At 49.8% G+C, this 25,319-nt stretch overlaps 1 protein-coding gene across 2 annotated transcripts in view; it reads left to right on the plus strand.

The window, feature by feature from the left end:
* Window positions 1–25,319, plus strand: part of LOC111146550 (trafficking protein particle complex 9) — a 636,638-nt gene that overhangs the window by 245,761 nt on the left and 365,558 nt on the right. The window lies entirely within an intron of this gene.

Raw genomic sequence — 25,319 nt, forward strand, 5'->3', positions numbered from 1 at the left:
CCAGTTTTGGCCATTCTAACTGGGGTAGGGTGGCATCTCAATGTGGTTTTGATTTGAATCTCCCTGATGGCTAGTGATGATGAACATTTTTTCATGTGTCTGTTAGCCATTTACAATAGCTCCAAGAACCTTAAGATACCTTGGAATAAACCTAACCAAAGAGGTAAAGGATCTGTACTCTAGAAACTACAGAACACTCATGAAGGAAATTGAAGAAGACACAAAAAGATGGAAAAACATTCCATGCTCATGGATTGGAAGAGTAAACATTGTTAAAATGTCTGTACTGCCCAGAACAATCTATACTTTCAACGCCATCCCGATCAAAATTCCAATGGCGTGGGAGGGGGAGACAAACCATGAGAGACTGTGGACTCGGAGAAAAAGACTCAGGGTTTTGGAGGGGAGAGGGGTGGGGTTGGGTGAGCCAGGTGGTGGGTATTACAGAGGGCACGTATTGCATGGAGCACTGGGTGTGGTGCATAAACAATGAATTCTGGAACACTGAAAAGAAGTAAAATGAAAAAAAAATACCAATGGCATTTTTCAAGGTGCTGGAACAAACAATCCTAAAATTTGTATGGAACCAGAAAAGACCCCAAATAGTCAAGGAAATGTTGAAAAAGAAAAACAAAGCTGGGAGCATCACGTTGCCTGATTTCAAACTTTACTACGAAGCAGTGATCACCAAGACAACATGGTACTGGCACAAAAACAGACACACAGACCAGTGGAACAGAGTGGAGAGAGAAAATATCCAGTGGGGAAAAAGACAATCTCTTCAATAAATGGTGCTGGGAAAGTTGGACAGCTATGTGTAGAAGAATGAAACTCGACCATTCTCTTACGCCATAAACTCGAACTGAATGAAAGACCTCAACGTGAGGCAGGAATCCATCCGAATCCTAGAGGAGAACATAGGCAGTAACCTCTTCGACATCGGCCACGGCAACTCCTTTCAAAACACGGCTCCAAAGGCAAAGAGAAACAAAAGCGAAAATGAACTTTTAGGACTTCATCAACATGAAAAGCTTCTGCACAGCAAAGGAAACAGTCAAGAAAACAGAGAGGCAGCCCGCGGAACGGGAGAAGACACTGCAAATGACAGTACAGACAAAGGGCTGGCATCCAAGACCTATAAAGAACTTCTCAAACTCAATACCCAATGGGCAGAAGACATGAGAAGACACTTCTCCAAAGAAGACCTACAAATGGCTCACAGACACATGAAAGAATGTTCAACGTCATTAGCCACCAGGGAGATTCAAATCAACGCCCCCCCCCCGCCGTGCCTTCTAAGTAAAGGTTTTAGTTCTGTTCTTCCAGGGGAATTAATCTTCAGTTGCCGAGTTGACTTGCCTGTACATACAGTAGAAAATCAGTCATGCCGGCAACGAGTAATGTTTGAGCATTTAGTTAGTAGTTTTTTCTGTGTTCTTTTAAAAGATTATTTCCCTCAGTTGTATACACTACCACCTATTTCTGTTTTTAGTGATACGGTTTTGTCCCTAATATTTACGTGTAAGGACGGTAAGAAGAAGCTGCCTAAGAAAGAAGGTTAGGGTTAGTGGTGGCTGTGTGAAGTCCTGTAAGCTACGGGGTAGAACTCTGGGGAACACAGGCTTGCAGCAGAAGGCTGAGTCTGGAGGGCCCAGTGGGGCCAGCCTCCTTCCCTCCTGCCCCCTCTCTCAGCTCTGGGTCTTACTGCCCTCTCTCTGGTCGCAGTTCTGTAGAAACAAAGGGCTGGGTCTGCGGGTGTGGTGCTGATTCCTGGTGGGGACAGGAAAACACCACGGAAGGACGCAGTGCAGTTCTGCCCGCCAGCGCATGCCGGCCGCGCTGTCCCATCCAGGCCTCCCGTGCTCACCAGTCGGGGCATAGCCTCTCCTTCGGGGGGTGGAATTGTGGCCGTGCGCGTGCCCCTGCATGTCGTGTGTGGCCTGCCGTGGACAGCCGTGTGCCTAAAGACTTGACTCTCTGGAGCCAGGCTGTCCGTCCGCTTCTGCATAGCCACGCACCCGTTGCGAGTCTGGATTTCTCTCGCAGGATTCTTGATGCTGCTTGTGGTAGAAACTGCAGCCGTAAGTGGCTGACTGTAGCCTACTGGCCCATTTAGTGGGAAAGTATAGGTGTAGATTTATTTTCGGATTCAGACTTCTTCTCTTAACTCTCTCCTCGGTTTCCTGCAAATTGATAGCTTCCCTGTGGTGGAAATATGGCCAGCCAGAATCAGCAGGCCTCTGTTCCCCTAGGTTTAAGATGAGGGAGAAGGGCGCGCAATTCTCTTTTTGACTGGAAATCTTGGTCCCGCCTCCCCGTCCCCAGCCACCTGCCCAAGACGGGTGGAGGGTGGCATTGTCTAGTCCTGAGCCTCAGGCCCACCTTGAGTCTGGGTCATTCCCACCTGGAGCACGTGCCCTCAGTGCTGCAGTGTGGGGTTCTGGTGAGGACCGTGGGGACATGGTTATCAGAAGTGGCATGAATGGCTGTTGGACTGTGAATGACCCATGTCCTCTGTGTGCTCCTTCAGAGAACCCTTCCCAGTCTGCTTGCAAGGACTCCTCCTGATTGTCGCCAGATTCTCCCTATGCTCCTTCCTCCTGCCCCACTGTGTTGCTGGGGTCCCCTGGGAGTCACTCTGCTGTGCCTCATAGTTTGAGGTCTGCTTTCCTAATGAATTTTTTATAAAAGATTTTCTTTATTTATTTGACAGGGAGAGATCACAAGTAGGTAGAGAGGCAGGCAGAGAGGGGGGGAAGCAGGCTCCCCACCGAGTAGACAGCCCGATGCGGGGCTCGATCTCAGGACCCTGGGATCATGACCTGAGCCGAAGGCAGAGGCTCAACCCACTGAGCCACCCAGAAGCCCCTTCTAATTGAACTTTTTTTTTTTTTAAGATTTTATTTATTTATTTGACACACAGAGAGAGATCACAAGTAGGCAGAGAAGCAGGCAGAGAGAGAGGAGGAAGCAGAGTCCCTGCTGAGCAGAGAGCCCGATGTGGGGCTTGATCCCAGGACCCTGGGATCATGACCTGAGCTGAAGGCAGAGGCTTAACCCATTGAGCCACCCAGGCACTCCCTAATTGAATTTTTAATCTACTGCTCGATTCAATTAGCTAGTATCTTGATGAGAATTTTTGCATCCATGTTAATCAGGGATATTGGTCTGTAATTCTCCTTTTTAGTGGGGTCTCTGTCTGATTTTGGTATCAAGGGAATGCTGACCTCATGGAATGAGTTTGGAAGTTTTCCTTCCATTTCTGTGTTTTTGGGGAACAGTTTCAGAAAAGTAGGTATTCACTCTTCTTCAAATGTTTAGTAGAATTCTCCTGGGAAGCCATCCGGCCCTGGGCTCTTGTTTGTTGGGAGATTTTTGACAACTGACTCAATTTCTTGAATGGTTATGGGTCTGTTCACATTTTCTCTTCCTGTTTCTGTTTTGGTAGTTCATATGTTTTTAGGAATTTATCCACTTCTTTCAGATTGCCTAATTTGTTGGCAGATAATTGCTTATTATATTCTCATATAATTGTTTGTATTTCATCAGTGTTGGTTGCAATCTGTCCTCTCTCATTTGTGGTTTTATTTATTTATTTATTTTTTGAGTCCTTTGTCTTTGCTTATTATAAGTCTGGCTAGGGGTTTATCAATTTTCTTAGTTCTTTCAAAGAACCAATTCCTAGTTTCATCGACCTGTTCTGTTGTTGTTGTTGTTGTTTTTTTTTACAAGTCAATTTTTATTTTATTTTATTTTTTATAAACATATAATATATTTTTATCCCCAGGGGTACAGGTCTGTGAATCGCCAGGTTTACACACTTCACAGCACTCACCATAGCACATACCCTCCCCAATGTCCATAACCCCACCACCTCTCCCAACCCCCCTCCCCCCAGCAACCCTCAGTTTGTTTTGTGAGATTAAGAGTCACTTATGTATTTGCAAACGACATATCAGATAAAGGGCTAGTGTCCAAAATCTATAAAGAACTTAGCAAACTCAACACCCAAAGAACAAATAAGCCAATCAAGAAATTGTTGTTTTTTTAAATTTCTGTATCATTTATTTTTGCTCTAATCTTATTTCCCTTTTGCTGGTTTTAGGCTTTATCTGATGTTCTTTTCCCCACTTCCTTTAGGTGTAAGGTTTGGTTGCGTATTGGAGACTTTTCTTGCTGTGTTTTTTTTTTTTTTTTTTTAAGATTTTATTGATTTGACAGAGAGACAGCGAGAGAGGGAACACAAGCAGGAGGAGAGGGAGAGGAAGAAGCAGACTTCCTGAGCAGGCAGCCTGATGTGGGCTCGATCCCAGTTTCCCTGGGATCTGAGCCGAAGGCAGATGCTTAACGACTGAGCCACCCAGGTGCCCCACTTTTCTTGCTTCTTGAGGAAGGCCTATATTGCTATATACTTCCCTCTTAAGACAGCGTTTGCTGCACCCCAAAGGTTTTGGACTGTCATGTTTTCATTTTTACTTGCTTTCATGTATTTTAAAAAATTTCTTTTTTAATTCCTGGTTAACTCATTTATTCTTTAGTAGGATGTTCTTTAACTTCCACGCATTTGTGGTCTTCCCAAATTTTTTCTTGTGGTCGACTTCATGCTTCATTGTGTGGTCTAAAAGTGTGCATGGGATGATCTTAGTCTTTTTGTATGAGTTGAGTCCTGATTTGTGACCCAGTATGTGATCTGTTCTGGAGAACATCCCATGTTCACTTGAGAAGAATGTGTATTCTGCTTTAGGATGAAATGCTCGGAATATATCTGTTAAGTCTACCTGGTCCAGTGTGTCATTCAAAGAGGTTGTTGATCTCCTGCTTAGATGATCTGTCCATTGCTGTGAGTAGGGTGTTAAATTCTTCTACTACTATTGTATTGTTATCAGTGAGTTTAAGTTTATTATTAATTGATTTATATATTTGGGTGCTCCCAAGTTGGGGGCATAAGTATTTATAATTGTTAGATCTTCTTGTTGGATAGACCCCTTTATTGTGATATTGTGTCCTTCTTCATCTCTTATTACAGTCTTTGGTTTAAAACGAGTTTGTCTGATAAAAGGATAGCTACTCCAGCTTTCTTTTGATGTCCATTAGCATGAGGGATGGTTTTCCAGCCCCTCATTTTCAATCTGGAGGCGTCTTTGGGTCAAAATGAGTCTCTTGTAAGCTGCATATCTATGGGTCTTTTTTTCTTAATCCATTCTGATACCCTATGCCTTTCGATGGGAACATTTGGGTCATTCAGAGTAAGTATTGGGAGATATGAATTAGTGCCATCGTATTACCTATAAAGTCACTGTTCCTGCAGATTGTCTCTGTTCCTTTCTGGTCTTTGTTACCTTTGAGTTCTTTCCCACTGAAAGGGTCCCTTTTAATATTTCTTACAGGACTAGTTTAGTGTTCATGAACTCCATTAGTTTTGCTTGTCTTGGAAACTCTTTATCTTTCCTTTTATTTTGGATGACAGCCTTGCCCGATAAGGTATTCTTGGCTGCATATTTTTCCCTTTTAGCACGTTGAATATATCATGTCAGGCCTGCCAGGTCTCTACGGACAGATCTGAAGGTTAAGGACCTTTTGTCTTGAGCTGCTCAGAAATCTCTCTTTATCTCTGTATTTGCAAGTTTCACTATGATGTGTTGTGGTGTTGACCTGTTTTTGCTGATTTTGAGGGGAGTTCTCTGTGCCTGTTGGACTTGAATGCCTTTTCCCCTTCCCAGATTAGGGAAGTTCTCAGCTGTAATTTGTTCAAATAAACCTTCTGGCCCCATTCCCTCTCTCCTGTTCTGTGACTTTTTTGATACAGATATAACTGTGCTTTGTGGAATCACTGAGTTCCCGAAGACTACTTTCCTGATCTAATAGTTTCCTTTCCCTGTTCAGCATCAATATTCTCCATAATTTTCTCTTCCGTATCACTTATATGTTCCTCTGTTTCTTCCATCCTCATTGTGGTTACATCCAGTCAGTTTTGCCTCTCAGTTACGCTGTTTATTCTTTAGATCTTCTATCTCTGCAGCAAGTGTTTCTCCAGTGTCTTTTATGCCTTTTTCAAGCCCAGCTGGTATTATGACTGTTGTTCTACATTTTTGTTCAGGTCTATTGCTTATATCTGTTTTGAGCAAATCCCTATTATTTCTTCTTGATCTTTCTTTTGGGGCGAATTCCTCCATCTTGTCATTTTGTCTAGGTGTCTATCTTTTGCATATTATGAAGGCTTGCTGTGTTTCCTGCTCCTGGGAGTCATGCTGTATTAAGAAGAGGTCACACACTGACCAGGCCCTGGCATGTTAGGAGGTGTTTATCATGTGTGCTGTGTGCTCTCTGCTCTTTCCCACAGGTCAGCCCTCTATAGAGTTCCTCCTTGCTTGCCGTGGGGAATGTTTGGATCTTTAAGTAGGTGTGCTTTGATTTATTTATTAAAATAAGTCTGGTTAAAAACAAAAAGAAATCCTGATCCAAAAAAGAGAAAAGGAATGAAAACCCCAAACTGACAAACAAAAAGCTGTAAGCCTGATTCCAAAGAAAAAGAAAGGAAAAGAATTGCCTGATGCAAAAAAAAAAGAGAAAAGGAAATGAAAAAAGAAATAAGCAAAAAATTACAAGCCTGATTCCTGAAGTGGGGTAGGCCTGGTCCTTTTTTCTGCCAGATGTGAAGCTGACGCTTTGGAGCACCGTATGATCCTTAGACTTGGTGTGTGTGTGTGTGGGGGGGGTCTGTGCTGGTCCTCCGGGAGAGAGGCCTGCTGTGCTGGCTCAGTCACGCCTACCCTGGGCACAGGGGACGGGGTTTGGGGTAAGCGGCTCTAGCCTCCACTGGAGATGCTGTGCTTCTCTCTGCAGCCCCAGCATGCTGGAGGGTGGGTGGGTGTGGAAGACAGCATCACTCTGCTCTCTGTTCCCTGGGGAGGGGAGCTCAGGCCTGCTGCTCTTCAGGAGGCCCTGGCAGGGAAGGGAATAATCTCCTCTCCTGTGTTTTGGACTTTGATGAGATCCCTGCCCTTAGCCTGTCTATGCCTGGCTGTTGGCTCCCTGCTGCCGCAGTTCTGTGTTTTGTCTCTGGCTCATGGCTGGGATTCAAAACTCCAAATCCTAAAGGACCCGGCAAGGTGGGGACCCACTCCCTCACTCTGGAGGAGAGCCTTGCAGCAATGTGTCTGGTGCCATTTTGTCCCAGAAAAGCCATTACTGGGCCGTGCAGGTGCTTGGAGTCTGTGTGAAGCAAAGTGAGAAGCTGCGACCAGGTTGTCTGCCCTTTGTGTGTGCTTTTGTCCCTTGCTGATGCCGCCTGGTGGGCCTTTTTGTCCTTGGGAGAGGCAATACAGCCTCTTCCAAATGGACTCCAAGAGGGGAATGTTCTGTCCCTGTACCACACTGCCTGCTCCTGGGCCTCCACTCTCCCCAGGAGCACCGCTGCCTGCCTGGTTCAACTCTGAGGAATGGCGTGGACTCTAAAACCTCGGAATTTGAGCTCCTCTCTTTGTAAAAATCCTCCATAGTTCCTTGTGATTCCCCGATCAGTGGTTATGGGGCGGTGTTTTTCTTGCACTAACCCGATGCTCTGCTATCTCTCCCCACACCCCTCTCTCTTTCTCTTTCCACGAAAAGTGGTCTCTTCTCTCTGCAGCACCGCGGCTTTTCTCTCCCCCAATTCATATCCACACCTCGTACCTGCCTCTCCCTCTAATTGTGCAGGTTGTTCTCTTAATCCTCAGATCGATTTCCTGGGCGTTCAGGATGATTTGCTGGCGGTCTAGCTATATGAGAGGGGATGAGGCAAGCCCAGGGTCCCCCCGTTACTCTGACATCTTAACTCCCTCCTCTCCTAATTGGATTTTTAAGTTGAAGTGTAATTGATATAATAGCCTATTAGTTTCAGGTGTACATCAGAGGGAGTTGATTTTTTTTTAAATATACAATAGCAGGTGATCCCCATGATGGGTCTAGTTACCATCTGTCATCACAGGGCAATGTTACCGTGTTCCCTGTGCACACGTGACATCCCTGTGACTTATTTATCTCACAACTGGAAATTGAGTTCCTGAAGGGTAAAGACTGTCAACTTTTCTCCCCACAATGCTGGCAAGTGACAGATGCTGAACAGATGCTTCGGAGGGCAGCAAGCAGGGAGCCCGGGCTCCACGTCCAACACACCTGGCTTCTAGCCGGGGCTGTGCTGCTGAGTCACCGAGTGGTAAGTGGCCGTAGGTGGATTTTGCTTCTGTGAACTACATTTCCTTACCCAGAGAACAGGTATAATGACGTGTCCTTTTGTAGGGCGATGTGAGGATTCTTTGGGTGCCTAGCATGGTATCTGAGAAGAATTAAAGCTGATGGCTCTGACATGCGTGAAGTAGGGTTCAGACCCACTGCAGCTTCAGCTGTGTCCCCCCGCCCCGCGCCTCCCCCCCTGCCCACCTCCATCGCAAACTGAGTGTCCTGATAGGGTTCAACTTATTAAAACAGTAACCAAAGAGAATTCATACAGTAATTTGTTTCTAATAAACTGCTTTTAAAAAGTGATATAAAATTCACCTTTGGCTCATTTTTTTGTTTTTGAATCTGTTTGGTTCCGTTACTGCTTGGTTCTAGCCTCTTTGCAGAATCTCGCTCTTTGCTGCTGCGTCGGTTCCTCCACTGAAGAGATTTGCCACGTGCTGGTCTTAGCGACTCCCGAGAAGCTCACACAGACGTGCATGTGCGCAGGTGGGGTGAGGGGCGGTGCCCTTGGCCTCGGACCTGGGCCCTCGGGAAGCCCGCAGTAAGAGCTGCTGATGCGAGTTAGGGGGCTCGTGGCCGACTCCGCACTTTCAGGTTGAGTGCGTATTCCTTTCTGGGGCATTTCTTGCCCCTCTGTCTGGTCCTCCCTGTAAAGCTGGGACAGACGGACTGAGGGGCCGGTCTCCAGAGGAACAGGCCTGGGGCCAGGTGCATTCACTCTCCTGCCCTGCCTTTTCTTCGGAGCCCGTGACGACCTGCGGTGCATTGCCCGGTTCGCCGTGTGTCTCCTTCACGGGCAGTGATGTGCACCTTCTGTCAGGTAAGGATGAGGTTTTGTTCGCTGCTGTGCTGTGCCCCGAGTGTCTTTTTATTCAAATGTAATTAATACAAATGTCACGTACAATATAAGGATGCAATGATTCTGTCTCTCGGCGCTCATCAAGACAGGTGTGCTCTTCCTCCCCATCACCCATTTGCCCCATCTCCCCACCCACCAACCCTCTGGCCAGCACCAGTATGTTCTCTGAATTTAAGAGTCTGGTTTTCTCTTGTTTCTTAAATTCCACTTACGAGTGAAATCAGATGGTATTTGTCTTTTTCTGTCTTATTTCACTTAACATAAGATCCTCTGGTCCATCCATGTTGTTGCAAATGGTAAGATTTTATTCTTTCTGATGGCTGATGTTCCACTGTACACACACTACATCTTCTTCATCTGTTCATCTGTGGATGGACCCTTGGGTTGCTTCCATGTCTTGGCTATTGTGAATAATGCTGCAGTAAACACAGGGGTGTTTTTGTTTTCTTTGGGTAAATATCCAGCAATGGAATTATTGGATCATATGGTGGTATTTCTCTTGATGATTTTTTGCGGAGCCTCAATACCCCATCCCGTTTCGCAGAGTCGCTGTGCCGGTTTGCATTCCCATCCACAGCGCCTGAGGGTTCCTTGCTCGCCACATCCTTGCCAACACTTGTTGGTTCTTGTGTTTCTGATTTTAGCCATGCTGACAGGTGTGAGGTGGTCTCTCGTTGTGGTTCTGAACTGTATTTCTCTGATGATTAGTGCTGTTGGGTATCTTTTCATATGTCTGTTGGCCATCTGGATGTCTTCTTGGAAAAATGTCTGTTCATGTCTTTTGCCCATTTTAATTGGGTTGTTTGTTTTTTTTCGGGGGGGGGTTAAGTTACATAAGTCTTTTGTATGTTTTGGATATTGACCCCTTACTAGATACATAATTTGCAAATATCTTCTCCCATTCAGTAGGTTACCCTTTTGTCATGGTTTCCTTCATGAAGCCTTTTTATTTTGATGTAGGCCCAATAAATTTAATTTTGCTTTTGTTTCCCTTGCCTCAGGAGACACATCTAGAAAAATGTTCCTATGGCTCATGTAAAAAAAAAAATTAATGTTTTCTTCCAGCTGTTTTTTGCCTATGTTTTATAATTTCAAGCCTCATAGTTAGGTCTTTGATCCATTTTGAATTTATTTTTGTGTATGGTGTGAGAAAGTGGTCTAGTTTAATTCTTGCACATGCAGCTGTCCAGCTTTCCCAGTGTACTTGTTGAGGAGACTGTCTTTCTCCCATTGGATGTTCTTTCCTGCTTTGTTGAAAATTAATTAACTGTATAGTTGTGGGTTTATTTCTGGGCTCTCTGTTCTGTTCCATTTATTTATGTGTATTTGTGCCAGTACCATAATGTTTTGATTACTACAGCTTTGTAGTGTATCTTGAAATCTGAGACTGTGGTGTCTCTAGCAAGTTTCTTTTTCAAGATTGCTTTGGCTATTTAAGGTCTTTAGTGTTCCATACAAATTTGAGGAAGACTTGCTCTAGTTCTGTGAAATAGGTTGTTGGTATTTTAATAGAGATTGCATTAAATCTCTAGATTGCTCCGGATGGCACGGACATTTCAACAATATTGGTTCTAATTCATGAGCATGAAATGTCTTTCCATTTGCTTGTCATGTTCAATTTCTTTCCTCAAAGTCTTACAGTTTGGGGGGGAGGCCTTTTACCTCTGTGGTTAAGTTTACTTCTAGGTATTTTATTTTTGGTGTAGTTGTGAGTAGGATTGTTTTTCTTAATTTCTCTTTCTGCTGCTTCATTATAAGGATAGAAATGCAACAGATTTCTGTGTATTAATTTTGTATCCTACAACCTTACTTAATTCATTTATCAGTTCTAATTTTTTTTGGTGGAGCTCTTAGGGTTTTGTATGTATAGTATTGTGTCATCTGCAGATAGTGGAAGTTTTACTTCTTTCTTATTGCCTTCTTACTGCTGTGAACTGTCGCCAGGGGTCACAGTCCCTGAGGGAGTGGGCAGACAGAGCAGCAGTGCGTGAGGTCAGTACAGGGTGAAACACGAGCCCAGAAGGAGTCTGGGAAAGTTCATTTATTTTTAAGAGTGGACATTGATTATACTTGTAATCAAAAGTAATTGTTGAACGCAAATCAAAACCACAGTTGGTGCCGCCTCACACCCACTAGGACTGCTGTTACCAGGAAGGTGGAAAGCGAGTGTTGGGTGAGGATGTGATGTTGGGCCCTCCTTACCTGGCTTGTGGGAGTGCCTGCAGTGCGGACTGCTCTAGAGGACAGTCCGACCGTTCCTCATAGAGTTAGTTACCTGGTCACCCACAGCTCCACTCCTGGGTTCACCTGAGAACCGGGAAGAGGCATCCCAGCAGATACCTGGGCACGCATGGTCACAGCGGCCAAAACCAAGTGGGCGAGTGGATGAAGCTGGTGGGCTGTCTGCACAGGGGACCGTTGACACGTGCTGCAACACAGATGACCCTTGAAAATACGTTGCATGAAGCACGATCTCCCCAGAACAGCTAAATCCATGAAGACGGGGTGCACATGGGCAGTGTGTGAGGGGCGGGGCCGCTGGTATGAGGAGCAGCTGCTTAGTGGGCGGGTGGGAGGTTTTGTTTTGGGGTGATGAAAAGTTGGACGGAGTGTCGGTTGTGCAGTGTATCGTGAATGCACTAAATGCTACTGACGTACTCATTTTAAAATGGTTCCTTTTGTGTCAAGTCAAATTCACCTCCATAAAAAAAGTTACTGAAAATGTTTAAGTCCCCACGATCACTTGGAAGGGCTGGTCTGAATGCTGAAGTCCATGAGCGAGCAGGCAGCCTCCTTCCCCGGGTGGCCGCTGCCTTTGTAGGTTAGGCCGGTGGCTGATCTGCTAGCAAGAGCGGAGACGCGCCCCTTCAGGAGCAGGAGTGAGGCCCGCGCTCTTCTCGCCTCCTTCCAGCCACCGTGCAGCCGGCGGCCTCCTCTCCTGCACCTGCCGCGTGCGCTTGTGCAAACCCGCCCCCCTCCACTCAGCCTTCCTGCTGCCGCGGGTCTACCCGGAGCAGAGCGCTGCTGGGAAAGGGAAACTTGGCCTCTCAGCAAGTCACCAAGGGATGGAAGATGTCCCTGTGTGTTACAGCTTCCCAGCAGAAGTACTGGGTCAGCCTGTGTGTGGCCTTTCACTTTGGAAAGGAAGAGAAATGTGTATCCGTGGCTTCTGGAATATTGCCTTTCATGCCTGGCTTCACTCCTGAATTTCCACTTGTCTTTGAGGTGGTTCTGTTCCCATACCTTCGTGATGCTGTAGATTCAGCGAGCCCAAATGGAAGCTGCTCTGTTCCCATACCTTCGTGATGCTGTAGGTTCAGCCCAAATGGAAGCTGCCTTGACATCAGGCAGGCCTAGGTTTGAGGCCCACAAGAGGCTCTGTGGCGTGGGACCACTGACCACGGCTCAGCACTGTGGTTTCCACCCACACAGAGTGACAGCCACTAGGCCCGTCCTGGGGGGGCTCCGAGGGTCAGGGAGCTGGTGCGGGCAGAGTGCACGCTGGGTTTTGGTGGGCGGGGGGCATAGGTGCAAGGTAGCTCCTGGTTTCTTGCCTAACCCCTTACTAAACCACTCCCCGTGGTCTGTGAAATCTTCAAGAAAACCTTTGATACAACCGTGTGTCCTTCACGTCATCGTGCATGTCACTGTTGGGCCCCCAGAGGCTTAGCTTTCTGCTCGCACCTGCGGGACATTGCTGTTGGCCTTGGCCCATGCCCCACCTTGAACCTGACTTGAGTTCTAAGTCCCAGATTCGTCCCCCAGATGGTGGCCTTGGGAAACCTCGTATCTCTGTGAAAGTAAAGGCGGCTGGGAGCAAACACGTGGTCTGATTGAGTCCTCTGCCTGTACTGTCCTTGGTGGTGTGATGATGACACGGTGGCCTGGGGTCTAGGTGAGCCAAATAGCAGTGATCCTTAACGGGAGACTGGGGACGCGTCGCTGCGCTCTAGCTGTAGAGAGGAGGAGACACCTGCTCCTGGCTGAGCTGGGAGAGGTTTTGGGTGACTGTCCAGCTCAGGCTCCGTCCCGGGCTCCGAAAATGAAAGCCACCGTTCCTTCCCTGGGCAGGAGGCGGTAGGCACATGTGGGGGAAGGCAGGCTGGTGGGCGAAGTCCTCGGGGCAGGCCTCGAGCTGGCCCTGCTGCCCCGCTGAGCCTGCCCTCCTCCTCGCTGCAGTGGCCTTCGGGGCCTCAGCTGACGTCCCTCATTGGAGTGGCTTGTCACCCAGGTCACCAGGCGGCGGAGTCCTGCCCTGGGAACTGCAGCCTTACCTCTATGGTCTCGTCTGTGCCGCGACTGTGCGTGTTCATGGGCCCTTCCCTGTGCGTCCGCAGTCCTGCCCTCCCTTCCGCGAACCCTGGGCCCAGAAGGCAAGGACTCCGCGATTCTGCAGGTGTCACCCCGTGCACGTTCTGTTCCGGACTCCGCACGCTGGGCTCTGCCGCCCGCCTGCTGTGACCTTTGGCGGGGGGGGGGCGCTTCAGCTCCAGGAGCTCGGTGTCCTCGTTTGTGCCTCAGGGACTGCAGGACCCGTGCCCCAGAGTGGATGTCAGGACTGGGTCTGCCCATCCTGGCACGGCTCGTGCTCCACCGTAAGCACCTGCTGATGTCGTCCGGAGGTGCGGCCTCCCTCCCTGCAGGGCCGGCTCAGCTGCACTTGGCTCACCTGCGGCAAGGTGTGGCAGGTCAGGTGTGCGGTGTGGCCTTGCCGTTCTGGGAGCTCCCAGGAGACTAGGGAGAGGAGCCGGCACTGCCAGTGGCTGTGCAGGGAGATGGCCGTGAACCACGTGTCAGGCAGGGGTGGGAAAGGAGGCATCCGAAGGGGAAAACAGGCATGTCTCGGGTCTGGCAGGGTGTGGCGGGGGAGGAGAGGGACGTGGCAGGTCCATCCTGGGTTCCCCCAGATACCAAGTCATGTCCCTGGGCCTTGAGGGCAGTAGCTGCTTGTTAGACAAGTCCAGGGCTCGGGACAAGTCTGAGCCAGAGTAGGAGACACGACCGTGGGCAGCAGGTGGGGGAGAGCACTGGGCATTCGGGGAGCCGTGCTGCTGGAGGGGTGCCACGGGTCTGGGTCCGCCGCGGGTCTGGGTCCACAGTGTCTGCAGTGGGGGGGCGTGGGGAGCAGCTCAGCGAGGATTGGACGCGGTGGGGCGGCGTATGGAAACCGAGGGTCATCAGAGCTGACAAAACTGTTAATGGCAGGGAGTTCTGGGAGGAAAAATGGGGCAAGTATCCCCCAAATCCAGCCGCTGTTGGCAACCCTGGGAAGTCTGGTATGGGAGGTTTTCGCAGCATGTACGGGTGGGCAGAAGCCGGATCGTGAGGTGCTTCAGAGCCACGGGGAGACCAGCAGCGAGCGGACACTTGTTGCTCTGTCGCGGGGTCCGGCGATCCGACGTTGGAGAAATGAGGCAGAAGCGGGAAGCGGGTCTTGTGCAGGTTCGTGTCCCCGCTGCCCAGAGCCAGCCCGGCTGTGGGAGCTGCGCGGCACTTGTCTGTCCCACACTCTGAGGGGAGACCCAGCCATTTCCCTCTTTCTCACTTTTGTGCTTCTTGTTCTCACTGGAGGTTAAAGGTAGCAGCTCTTCACCTGAGGTGATTTTATTAGGTGAGGTAGTTTGAGTTTCTCCAAAAATGTCTCTTTGTTAATTAAACCTAAAGTTTCTAATAGGATTTCTAAGTCCATTCCCATTTTACAGTCCTTTTTTTGGGCCTGGAGCTAATAGGCTTTTGCTTGACGTTGCTTCTTGAGCTTGGAACTGCTAATTATAGTCTCATCTCTCTCTCTCTGTCTCTCCCCCCACCCTTGATTTTCCCTTTAAGATGCAATTTATTGAAACAAAGAGTATGACGTTGAATGGAAATTTTGGTGTGTTTCTAAGTATAGTCAGATTGACGTGATTTTAGGACTTAAATGGCCCCTAAAATGTCAGCTTCTGTGTGAGACACACAGCGTAGTTTTCTGAACCCGTTGGTCCCGCTGCCTGCCACCCTTGCCATCACGAGTGACGTTACTCATTTGGTGTTTCATTCATTCACATGTTGGCTCATCTGGCCCCGAGATGGCGTCAGACCCCAGTGTCCCTGTCAGTAAGTGGCCAGAACAGGCTGTAGGAAACCGGAGGCTCGGTCTACCCGCTGACCAGCGGCTGCTGTCCTCGTCTGAGTGCGCCCTGGGTTCAGGACTCCAGCCTGGGTTCTGGCCTTGGAAGAGGTCAGTCTGTCTCCAAGGAGCTTACCCCCTAAGTTAGAACCTGACGGTTTGACTCAGGGAGTCATGGTCAAGTGGGTGGGCGTGGTGTACGGGTGGGGGGCTGGGTATGGTGAGCGTCTCAGTCAGGGCAGGCTGCACCCGTGCCTGCCATCAGCACACCGTCCTCGTCTACATAGTTCCAACCCTGTTTAACAGTTTACATGACCTCAAATTCACCATTTTAATCACTTTTCAGTGTGCAATTCAGTGGCATTGAGGTCGTTCACAGTGTCATGCATCCACTTCCGCCGCCTGTCCCAAGACCTTCGTGCTTCTGATGCTCCCGTCCTCCCACAGCTGAGTGATCCGGCAGCAATGGCCAGGCTACGTGGAGTTTTTGGGTCACTCTTATTCCTTAACTGTTCTGGGACGCCTGTGCGTGATGCCTGGACTTGGGAGTACAGATCAGAGAAGACAGGTCCAGTCTCTATAGAAGTCAGATTAATAAGGGGGACCAGGACTGGCCGAGGTGACAGAGTGTGGAAGAGTCTTCTATGCAGGGGAAGCGGCAGGGTAGCTGGGGAAAGATGGGCTGAGCGTGGCAGCAGCCCGGGGTGGGAGAGGCAGGGGTTGTGGCTGGAAAGAAGATGGCAAGGGAGGCTGGCCCTATAGCCTTTATTGAGGTTTTCCTCCAGTAGCAAACTGAGCATTTCAGTCCTTCTTGATTATACGTGGGGTCTCCAGGTGTACTTGGGGTCTGCAGGTGCACTTGGGTCCACAGGTGCACTCGGGTCCGCAGGTGCAGTGCAGTACTTGGGGTCCGCAGGTGCACTTGGGTTTGCAGGTGCAGTATAGTACTTGGGGTCCGCAGGTGCAGTGTGGTCTGCAGGCGCACTCGGGTCTGCAGGTGCAGTGCAGTACTTGGGGTCCGCAGGCGCAGTGGGGTCCACAGGTGCACTTGGGTCCGCAGGTGTACTCAGGTCCGCAGGTGCAGTGCAGTTCTTGGGGTCTGCAGGCGCAGTGGGGTCTGCAGGTGCAGCATGGTAAGTGCTGGCACTTACGGACTGACAGGCGCAATGTGTCACGTAGTGGGACTGGTATCATGAGGTACCGCCATCTGGGAAGGGCTGGAGGGATGCCTCTGTCCAGAACAGGTGAGCTGGGGGTGTGGAGAGAGCTGTCAGGTCCTCGCTGCTGGATCTCCTGCACTTGGCCCGGGGGTGCTGCTGGGGGTCAGGAACCAGGCTTTCTTGGTTCGTGTCTCGGTGTGTGTGCCTGCTCTGGACCATGTCTTCTTGTGTCCTGGCCCCCCGTTTGAGCCGATGCTTGTCTGTAACCTCCGACCTCGTGCTGCTCAGGTGTGGATCTGGAGCCTGTTGTGGCCTCTTGGTGGCCCAGTGGTGGCCCGGTGGCATGGCTGAGTGAACAGTTACGTCTGAGGCAGGAGGACCAGGGACCCTCTGCTCCTTGCTGTGTCTCTGAGCAGCGGCCTCTGCCTGGCGAGCAGGGCTGAGACTGACGTCGAGGGTCACGTGGGCGGGGCACACTTCTGCAGGTGCCTGGGGCACAGCCCGCAGCCGTGGGTGCCTCAGATGGCCCTGAGCCACAGAGGACTTGCTGAACGGAAGAGTCCGGGAGGGCTGAGGCGGCTGGTCTTAGAGGAGGTCCAGCTGGGCTCCCGCGGGCTTCTCAGGTGTGGGCAGTGACATGTTTACGTCGTCCATCGTCAAGCAGGGACGGAATGGCCCCGTGTGACTCAGTGGGACAGCGAACGGGCACTGACACTGCGGCGGCGCACGTGGGCCGGCACTGGGGGCTCGCACTGTGTTGGCAGCAGCCCCCGATGTCCTCTCACAGCTCGGGACAGCCCGTTTCTCTGGGGTCTGCTCCCGGTCGCTGGCCGGTTCGCCGGGGCTTGAGGAAGAAGCGGCCCGTCCAGCAGGCCACGGCCCGCGTTGCAGTTCCGCGTGTGAGCACACGGGGGTGCCCGTTCTCAGCGGACGCTTCTCGCCGCCGTCCCTGGGCTCCTGCAGGAAGGCGGGTTTGGAAATAGACAGAGGTGCGCTCCCCCTTCCGCATTTACAGATAACGCTGGAGTTTCTTTGGATTTGCAGAGCCAGAGACCTGTTTCCTTCCCTCCTTTAGCTGAATGGCTTGGGTGAGACGCAGGAGTTCTGGGTTTACCGGTGAAGTTCTGCTTTATTTAAAGCGCAGGCCCTCCTCTTCCTTGCCTAATACCCCTTACCACAGACGTGACTGGGAGGCAGGCAGGGGGGAGGCAAGCCAGCCTTTGCAGGGAAGACACCCTGCGGTCGCCGGGCGGCTGGACACCGTGTTGTGTAGGGGAGAGGTCGTCTTGGACAAGAACTGGGTGAACACTGAGAGATGTGCCGCCCAAGCAAGGCACCATGCCAGCGGCACCAGCGCACAGAGGCGGCCGAGGTCCCGCCCTCGGGGACCTGCATGCGGTCTAGCAGGCCCGGGGAGCGGCGGTGATGAGTACATGCAGGCATTTTAGATCCGAAGTGACCTAAGTGTCTTGAGATTTATGGGGAAGAAGGAGAAGGACAGGGAAGAGAGGCTGGAGAGTTCTGTGGTGAATGGGGCCGGGGGGTTCCTGCCCAGCCTGGCTTCCCACTTCCTGGTTCTGGGGTCCACTGGGCATCAGGCTTCAGTGGGGACAGGGACTGGGGTGTGGTCACTGTGGCCTCTCGAGTGCCCGGGACTTCATGCCTGTGCAACTGTAGGTGCTTTTGCGATGTGTGTTGAAGAAATCAGTGAATTTGGGGCAAGTTGCCCGACTTCCACGAGGGGTAGTTTGTTAAGTTGTAAACTCATATGAAGTCAGAAGTTGGTCCTTGCATACAGGTTTAGGGGAAGAAATGTAGGAGAACAGCTCAGTACAGTACTTGGCATGTGCTAGACGCTCACAATGTGACTGCAGTTTTCTTGGGACAGTTTGCCTGTGGCTGCTGCAGAGTGGATCAGCTGGCAAGACCGGAGCGGGGGGTACTGAGTTATCAGCTGTAGTTTCCCTTAGAAGCAACGTGTTTATCAAAGAAATATTGCATTTAGTAAAAATGTGTATGTCTCTTATTTCTACTGCACCAAAACCCATAAACTCTGTGACTTAAAACAACACACACTTTTTTCCTTATTTCATATAATATCTTTTTAAATAATTTTTAATTTTATTTTTTCAGTGTTCCGAGATTCGTTGTTTATGCACCACGCTCAGTGCTCCATGCAATCCGTGCCCTCCTTAATACCTACCACCAGGCTCACCCATCCCTCCTCCCCCTCCAAAACCCTCAGTTTGTTTCTCAGAGTCCACAGTCTCATGGTTTGTCTCCCCCTCTAATTCCCCCCACCTCACTTCTCCTCTCCATCTCCCCATGTCCTCCGTGTTATTCCTTATGCTCCACAAGTAAGTGAAACCATATGATAATTGACTCTCTCTGCTTGACTTATTTCACTCAGCATAATCTCTTCCAGTCCCATCCATGTTGATACAAAAGTTGGGTATTCATCCTTTCTGATGGAGGCATAATACTCCATAGTGTATATGGACCACATCTTCCTTATCCATTCGTCCGTCGAAGGGCGTCTTGGCTCTTTCCACAGTTTGGTGACCGTGGCCATTGCTGCTCTGAACATTGGGGTACAGATGGCCCTTCTTTTCACTCCATCTGTGTCTTTGGGGTAAATACCCAGTAGTGCAATGCAGGGCCGTAGGGAAGCTCTATTTTTAATTTCTTAAGGAATCTCCACACTGTTTTCCAGAGTGGCACACACTTATTGTATTACATTTCTTGGGGCCAGAAGACTCACCAAATGAAAGTAAAGGCCTGCCTTCCTTCTGGAGGCTTCCAGGAAAGGTCTGCTTGCCTGCCGGTTCCAGCTTCTATACACGGTAACTTTCCATGGCTCCCGGCTGCGTCCTCCCCCTGGGATGTCTGTGCTGGTGTCTCTTCAGCCATCTCTGGCTCACCTGCCTCCCTCCTTCCCTTCAGAAGGTCCCTTGTGATCCCTCTGGGTGATCTCCTTATGCTGGGACCCTTAACTGGATCCCATCTGCAAAGGGCTTTTTACCTGTAAGGGACCGCATTGGTAGGTTCTGGGGACGAGCAGTGGGCATTATCTGCCCTACCACAATGTGCAAATGTTTTGACCCCAAAATACCATATTTACTTTAAAAAACAGAAATGGCCTAGTGCACAAAGATGTATATATTAGGTCATTTGTCCTAGCATTATTTGTAACACCAGACTTATCATGAGCAATATGGACATCCAGTAATAGGCAATTAGTTAACAAAATTAGGATATCTGTATGATAGAGGACATTAAAAAAGAAGATCTAGAAGGACCTGTATTAACATGGAAAGATACCCATGATTAAGTGATCAAAGGTGTTACCAAACCGTATGAACGATAGGATCCCATTCGCAAAGATCCCCCACCTTCGTGCGTATGTGTGCATAGAAAAAAGACCAGAAGAATATACGCCAAGATGTGAACAAGGCTTATTTCTGTGTTTGGAGATTACAGGTGATTTTTTTTTGCTTCTCTGTGTTTACTCATGTTTTGACAGTGAAATGTTATAAAAAGAACCCATTGGGTTTTTGTTTGTTTGTTTTTTAAGAAAAATTACTGAATTGAGCAAAAAAGAATTTTATGATCTAATGCAGGTATGGCATCTGAAGTCTGACTTTGAACTGGATTTTTGTTTGAATTGAGTCTTTACACCCAAGTTGGCTGGCGGCCGTCTCCCTTGCGCTCCCACGTGTCCCATGGGGTCTAGTTCTTCTCCTGACTCTTTCCTTAGCCACGCGCTCCTCCTGTCCTCCACGGACAGTGGCAGCTCAGCCCGTCCCTCTTCTACGCGGAGAGGAGCAAGAAGGCTTTTGAAGAGAAAAGGAGGGCCTTTCCACCCGGGCCACGGGATAATGGTTTTATGGTCCTTTTATTGGAGGTGCTTTCCTTCCATATTAACATTTTTGTCAGTTCTTTCTGCTTTTCACATTTTACTTTTTAAAAAGATTTTATTTATTTATTTGACAGAGAGGCACAGTGAGAGAGGGAACACAAGCAGTGGGAGAGGGGGAAGCAGGCTTCCCGCCGAGCAGGGAGCCCGATGCGGGACTCGATCCTAGGGCTCTGGGGTCATGACCTGAGCGAAAGGCGGACACTTAACTGAGTGAGCCACCCGGGTGCCCCTCACATTTAAAAAAAAAATCTTGACATGTTTTCTCAGCCATGTCTGTGTTCCAGAGGTCTGCGACAGCCCCCACATTGTAGCAGGGGCTGTACTCTGTTCTTGGAAGTACGACGTGAAGATGGCCTCCGTCTGTCCATCCTTCTGAGGGTGCGGCCGCACCCCTGTGGCTTGAGGAGGGCACGAACGAGTGGAGCCCCATTCTTCGTTGACCTTCCGCTAGGCTCCTGCTGTGGGGATAGGCTGTTTGCAGATTTCTTTCAAGAAATTTTGTGTGTGTGTGTGTGTGTGTGTGTGTGTGTGTGTGTGTGTGTGTGTGTGTGTGTTTTTCCCTTGTATGCTAGAAGAAAGAAAATAAGTCTGTAATTACAAAATAATTTGACAGTATTTTTGCTTGTGGTGCCAACAGAAGTTTCATGCAGCCCTCTGGGGTTCGCCTTTCGCTCGAGCCTCTGGTAGGCCCATGCGGGAAGCCGCGCCGTGTCCATTTCTCAGGGGCAGATGTTGAAGCTTAGGCCGTTAGGCGATTGCGCGGGAGTTGCACAGCTGGTGAGTGGCCAGGTTGGACTGCGGCCCAGGGCTCCTTGCTCTGGGGGCAGCGCTGCCAGAGGCTTGGCTATGGGAGACAGGCGATGGCCAGCGTTGAGGGCCTCGTGTCGCCAGGCCAGCTCCTGGGACACCCAGCAGACCCTCACAATCATCCTGTTGGTGTCGAGTTTTATTCTTAGCCTTTGGCAAACGATGAGCCAAAGCTCAGAGAGGGAGGGAGACTGTCGTCCATCACACAGCTGATGGGTTGGAGGCCTGGGCTCCTTGATTCAAAACCCAGTGCTTTCCTCCTGTCCCTGCATCCCTTGTGGGCCACAGCACTGACTTCTGTGGTTCGCAGAGTATGCCCTGGGGCAGCCCTTGCAAAGTGGCAGCCCTGAGATGAGTCACTCTAAGGTTGCAAGCGTCTCCAAAAAGGTGCGATGTCTTGTTCGTTAATAGTTCATAGCCCCTGTCCCTGTCCGGCGTTGCCGGTGCATCTGGCCACTGCGGCAGGAACCCAGTTGTACCCTCGGTTGGTTTCTCTAGGACATCAATTGATGGTCCGGGCCACATGTCAAAAGACCCAGAGAAATGTATCTTTTTGGCCAAAGGGTTGCTTATTTAAGGCTTGGAAGTGTTTAAAACTGTCATCTCCAAGGTCCCCAGGGTCTCTGTGGATCTTCTCTTCTATCTGTTTCCTTTGTTCCTGGCATTCAAGCAATAGGTGCTCAAGAAATACCGAGTTAGAAGAATTTCGTGCAGTGTCTACCGCGCGCAGGGCTTCTCTGTCGAGCATCCAGACGATGAATGGGCGGAGGGGGGATTGCTGCTTGGTCCTGGCCAGTGATGGGAGCTCAGGTTCCTCCGTACACGGACATCCGCAGCTTCTGCCACCCGGTCCCTCCTTCTGGGCCTTCCTAGGTGTGCAGTAGAGACCCTAACTCAGAGCAGGTGTCCCCCTTGTCTCAGCCTTTCTGTCCTTAAGCTAAGTAGTCCCCGTTTAGAAAGCCATCCTGGTCTTACTGCGTGTTTACCAGTGAGAATGTTGGCCCCTGTAAACTGTGGCCCCTAGAACCCACCTCCCAGGGAGGGCGCCCCCACAACGAGGTAACTGCCACGTGCTCCCGACATGAGCAGAGGAGGCCTCCCATCCATGTGGGACCCGCAGTCCAGTGGGGGCCATCTGTCAGCGGTCTAAGGACTCTGCTCGGACCTTGGATGTGGAGAGTGGGGCCCGAGAAGGGAGAGCCCTTTCTCTGTGACCGTTGCAATGAGTGGAGACTTTGGGTGTGTCCGTCACTTAAATACGTACTGAGTGCCTTTCCCATGCCGGCCACGCACTGGACAGCTGGCAGCGGAGGACACTGTGCCTTCTCTCAGGGCTGGTGGCCCACAGACATCGTGCTCCCATTCATGTGAGGGTGTCCTCTTAAACTGAGACAAAAACCACAAAGAAAAAGACTGTGATTGTGTGAGGCCATGGACGGGGCATCAGACAAGGTGCTCTCGGGAGGCGCCGAGGTCCAGGAGTGCGAGCTGGAGAAAGCGATCCGGGCCACGCACTGAGGGCCGAGCTAGGACGGGCTGGGAAGCCGGAGTGGCGGTTGGGGAGCCAGGGATGTGCCGCCCCGGAGGCCGCTTGAACTTCGGTGCTGGTCATCAGGGTAACGGGGAGCCTCTGCAGGGTTGCAGGTGGGGGAGGGAGAGACCGGCTCCCCAGCTCCTGCGTGGGGTGTGGTGTTTGGAGGGGCCACTGTTGACACGGGGATCCGTCTGGAGGCTGTTGCACTAGACCGGGGACATCAGTGGTGGCTTGGGGTGAGGGGAGCAAAGAGCCAGAGAGAAACGGATGGGTCCCCCTGGTGATGGAGCGTGTGAAGAGAGGAGACGGGTTCTCACTCGGGTGTTTGGGATGATAGCGGGGTTACTGTTGAGCAGGGGAATGGGGGGAGAGCGATGTTCTCTTTCTCTTGCAGCAGCAGCAGGGTAGACTGTTGTGAGTTCAGTCCTAGATTCAGGGAGCAGGGGTGCCTTTGACAGCTGTATAAACAGATTTACACGGAGCTCAAAGGTGATGTTTGAGCTGACTCTTGAAAAAAAGATTGCATGGTTTCCAAGTGAACAGTAGGGAAGGACAGGCAGGGCAGTCCAGTGTGGACAGTGTGGTGTAAGGGAACGTGGGGAGACTGGAAAGAGTGCTGGTGTTAGGGAAGCTGTGCCTGGTTGTGGGGTTGAGAACCGGGTGTGCAGTAGAAATGGGAAAGGAGAGATTTGGGGCTAGGCGGGTCGTGGGAACCTTCTATGCCATGTTAGGAAATTGGAACTTCATCCTAAAGGCCATTAGCAGCTAGTAGAGGGCTTTTAGCAATCGTTATAATCAAGTTTATACTTCAGAAAAATCACTGGCAGTCACGTGAAAGATTGATTTGGTGAGTCATTCGTTCACTCCTTTGTTTCCCCGCGCGTCTGTTGCACACTCTGTGCTGAGCACGTGTTAGAGACTAAGGTCAAGGCAGAGACCATACTTTAATGAGTTGGATGTCTGTGGGGGAAGAGAGACCCAGAAGCATAAAATTATATTCAGTATGATAATTGTGAGGATACCCCTGTGTGTAGAGTATTAGCATAGAACAAGGGGAGCTCACCTAGACATGTCAGAGGAAGTTTCTAAGATGAAATTAGGCAAAGTTTTAAACAAATTGTAGGGGACATAAATGGTCATAGAAATTGCATTCCAAGTACGGGATAGAAAGTACAGAATCAAGGAAGAAGTGGCAGAGTATGTTAGGAGACCTTTTTTTTTTTTTTTTTTTCCCAGAAGGCAAAGAGCAAAGGGAAAGTGGTGGGAGGTAAGGATGGCATGGACTTCAGTGTCTGCTCGACTAAGAAAGCTGTGACATGATCAACTTTGCCTGTTGGAACGATCATTCCACAGCTGTGGGGAGAACAGATTTGCAGAAAGGGCCTGTGAGGGCCCCTTCATGATAAAAAAAAAAAACCACAAAAGGACCCACGCTCCCCAGCCCCAAAACCTCATTAGGAGTGGAATGGAACTCCCTTAAGTGGATAAAGACCATTGGTTGCAAAACCCGCTGCTGACATCACGCCCAGTGGTGAAAGGCTAAAGGCTCTCCCCCTGAGATCCGGAATGAAGTGTGGATGCCCACGCTTGCCATTCTTATCGCATATTGTGCAAGTAGTTCTAGCTAGTAAATTGGGTCAGGAGGCGAAATCAAAATCATCCATGATAGAAAGGAAGTAAAAACGTACCTCTGTTTGCAGAGAACACGATGTAGAAGTAAATTCACCAAACACTCTTAGAACTAGTACATGCAGTAAGGTTGCAGGATATAAGATCTGTAGACAAAATCAGTTGTATTAGTAAATAATTAAAATCAACAAGAGGAAATTGAGAATATAATTCTTTTCATAATATTAAAAGTTAATTAGGAATAAAATAAGCAAAAAAATACAAGGCTTGTGTGCTGAACACTACAAAACATCACGGAAGTTCCGGAAGGACCAAGTAATAGAAAGACATCCCGTGTCTACAGGTTGGAAGTCTTTGTGCTGTCGGGACGGCAGCACCGCCCAGCCTGGTGCACAGATCCCTTGCAGTCCCATCAAACCCCCCGCTGGGTTCTTTGCAAAAAATCGAGCTGAGCCTAAAATGCGTGTTTTTCTAGCACGAGTTCCTGGGGGAATGGCTTCACTCAGACATAGCTAACTTAATAAGTGGTTGACAGGTGTGAGGCCTGACAGTGTCTCAGGCCTTATTCTAAGTCTCTGACCTATATTCAGGAGTGATCTTTGTAAGCCTGCAAGTCCACACTGGTGGGTGGGGAAGTGGGAAGGAAGTAGCCCTTGTTAATGTCACAAGGCTGGAAGCAGGAGAGTCAGGGTTCCCATCCCATCATTCTGGTCCTACAACCCATGGTCTTGACCCTGACTGAATGCTGCTGCTTTCCCCAGCGAGATAGAGGATACGAGAGCATGGGGGACATTCTGGCACGTGGGACATTCTGAGCTAGAGGCTCCTGGGCGTGTAGGTGGCAGTGCTCAGCAGGCGATTGTCCTCACATCTGGAAGCTGGGGGGAAGGCTTGGCTCTGATCAGGACCATCACCACGAGGGCAGTGTTGTCATTGTGGTTGGGAGAAGGTAGTGAGAAGAGCAGGTGGCTGACATCAGACTCATGTCACAGGAACTGAGAGACTAAAGGTCAGGGTCCAACTGGCCTCTTAACAAAATTCATATGCGGAAGTCCTAACGCCAGGACCTCAGACTGTGACTTTAT

This window comes from Enhydra lutris, unplaced genomic scaffold (genome assembly GCF_002288905.1).
Source record: "Enhydra lutris kenyoni isolate GAN:26980312 unplaced genomic scaffold, ASM228890v2 scaffoldscaffold14, whole genome shotgun sequence".
NCBI classification, from domain to species: domain Eukaryota; kingdom Metazoa; phylum Chordata; class Mammalia; order Carnivora; family Mustelidae; genus Enhydra; species Enhydra lutris.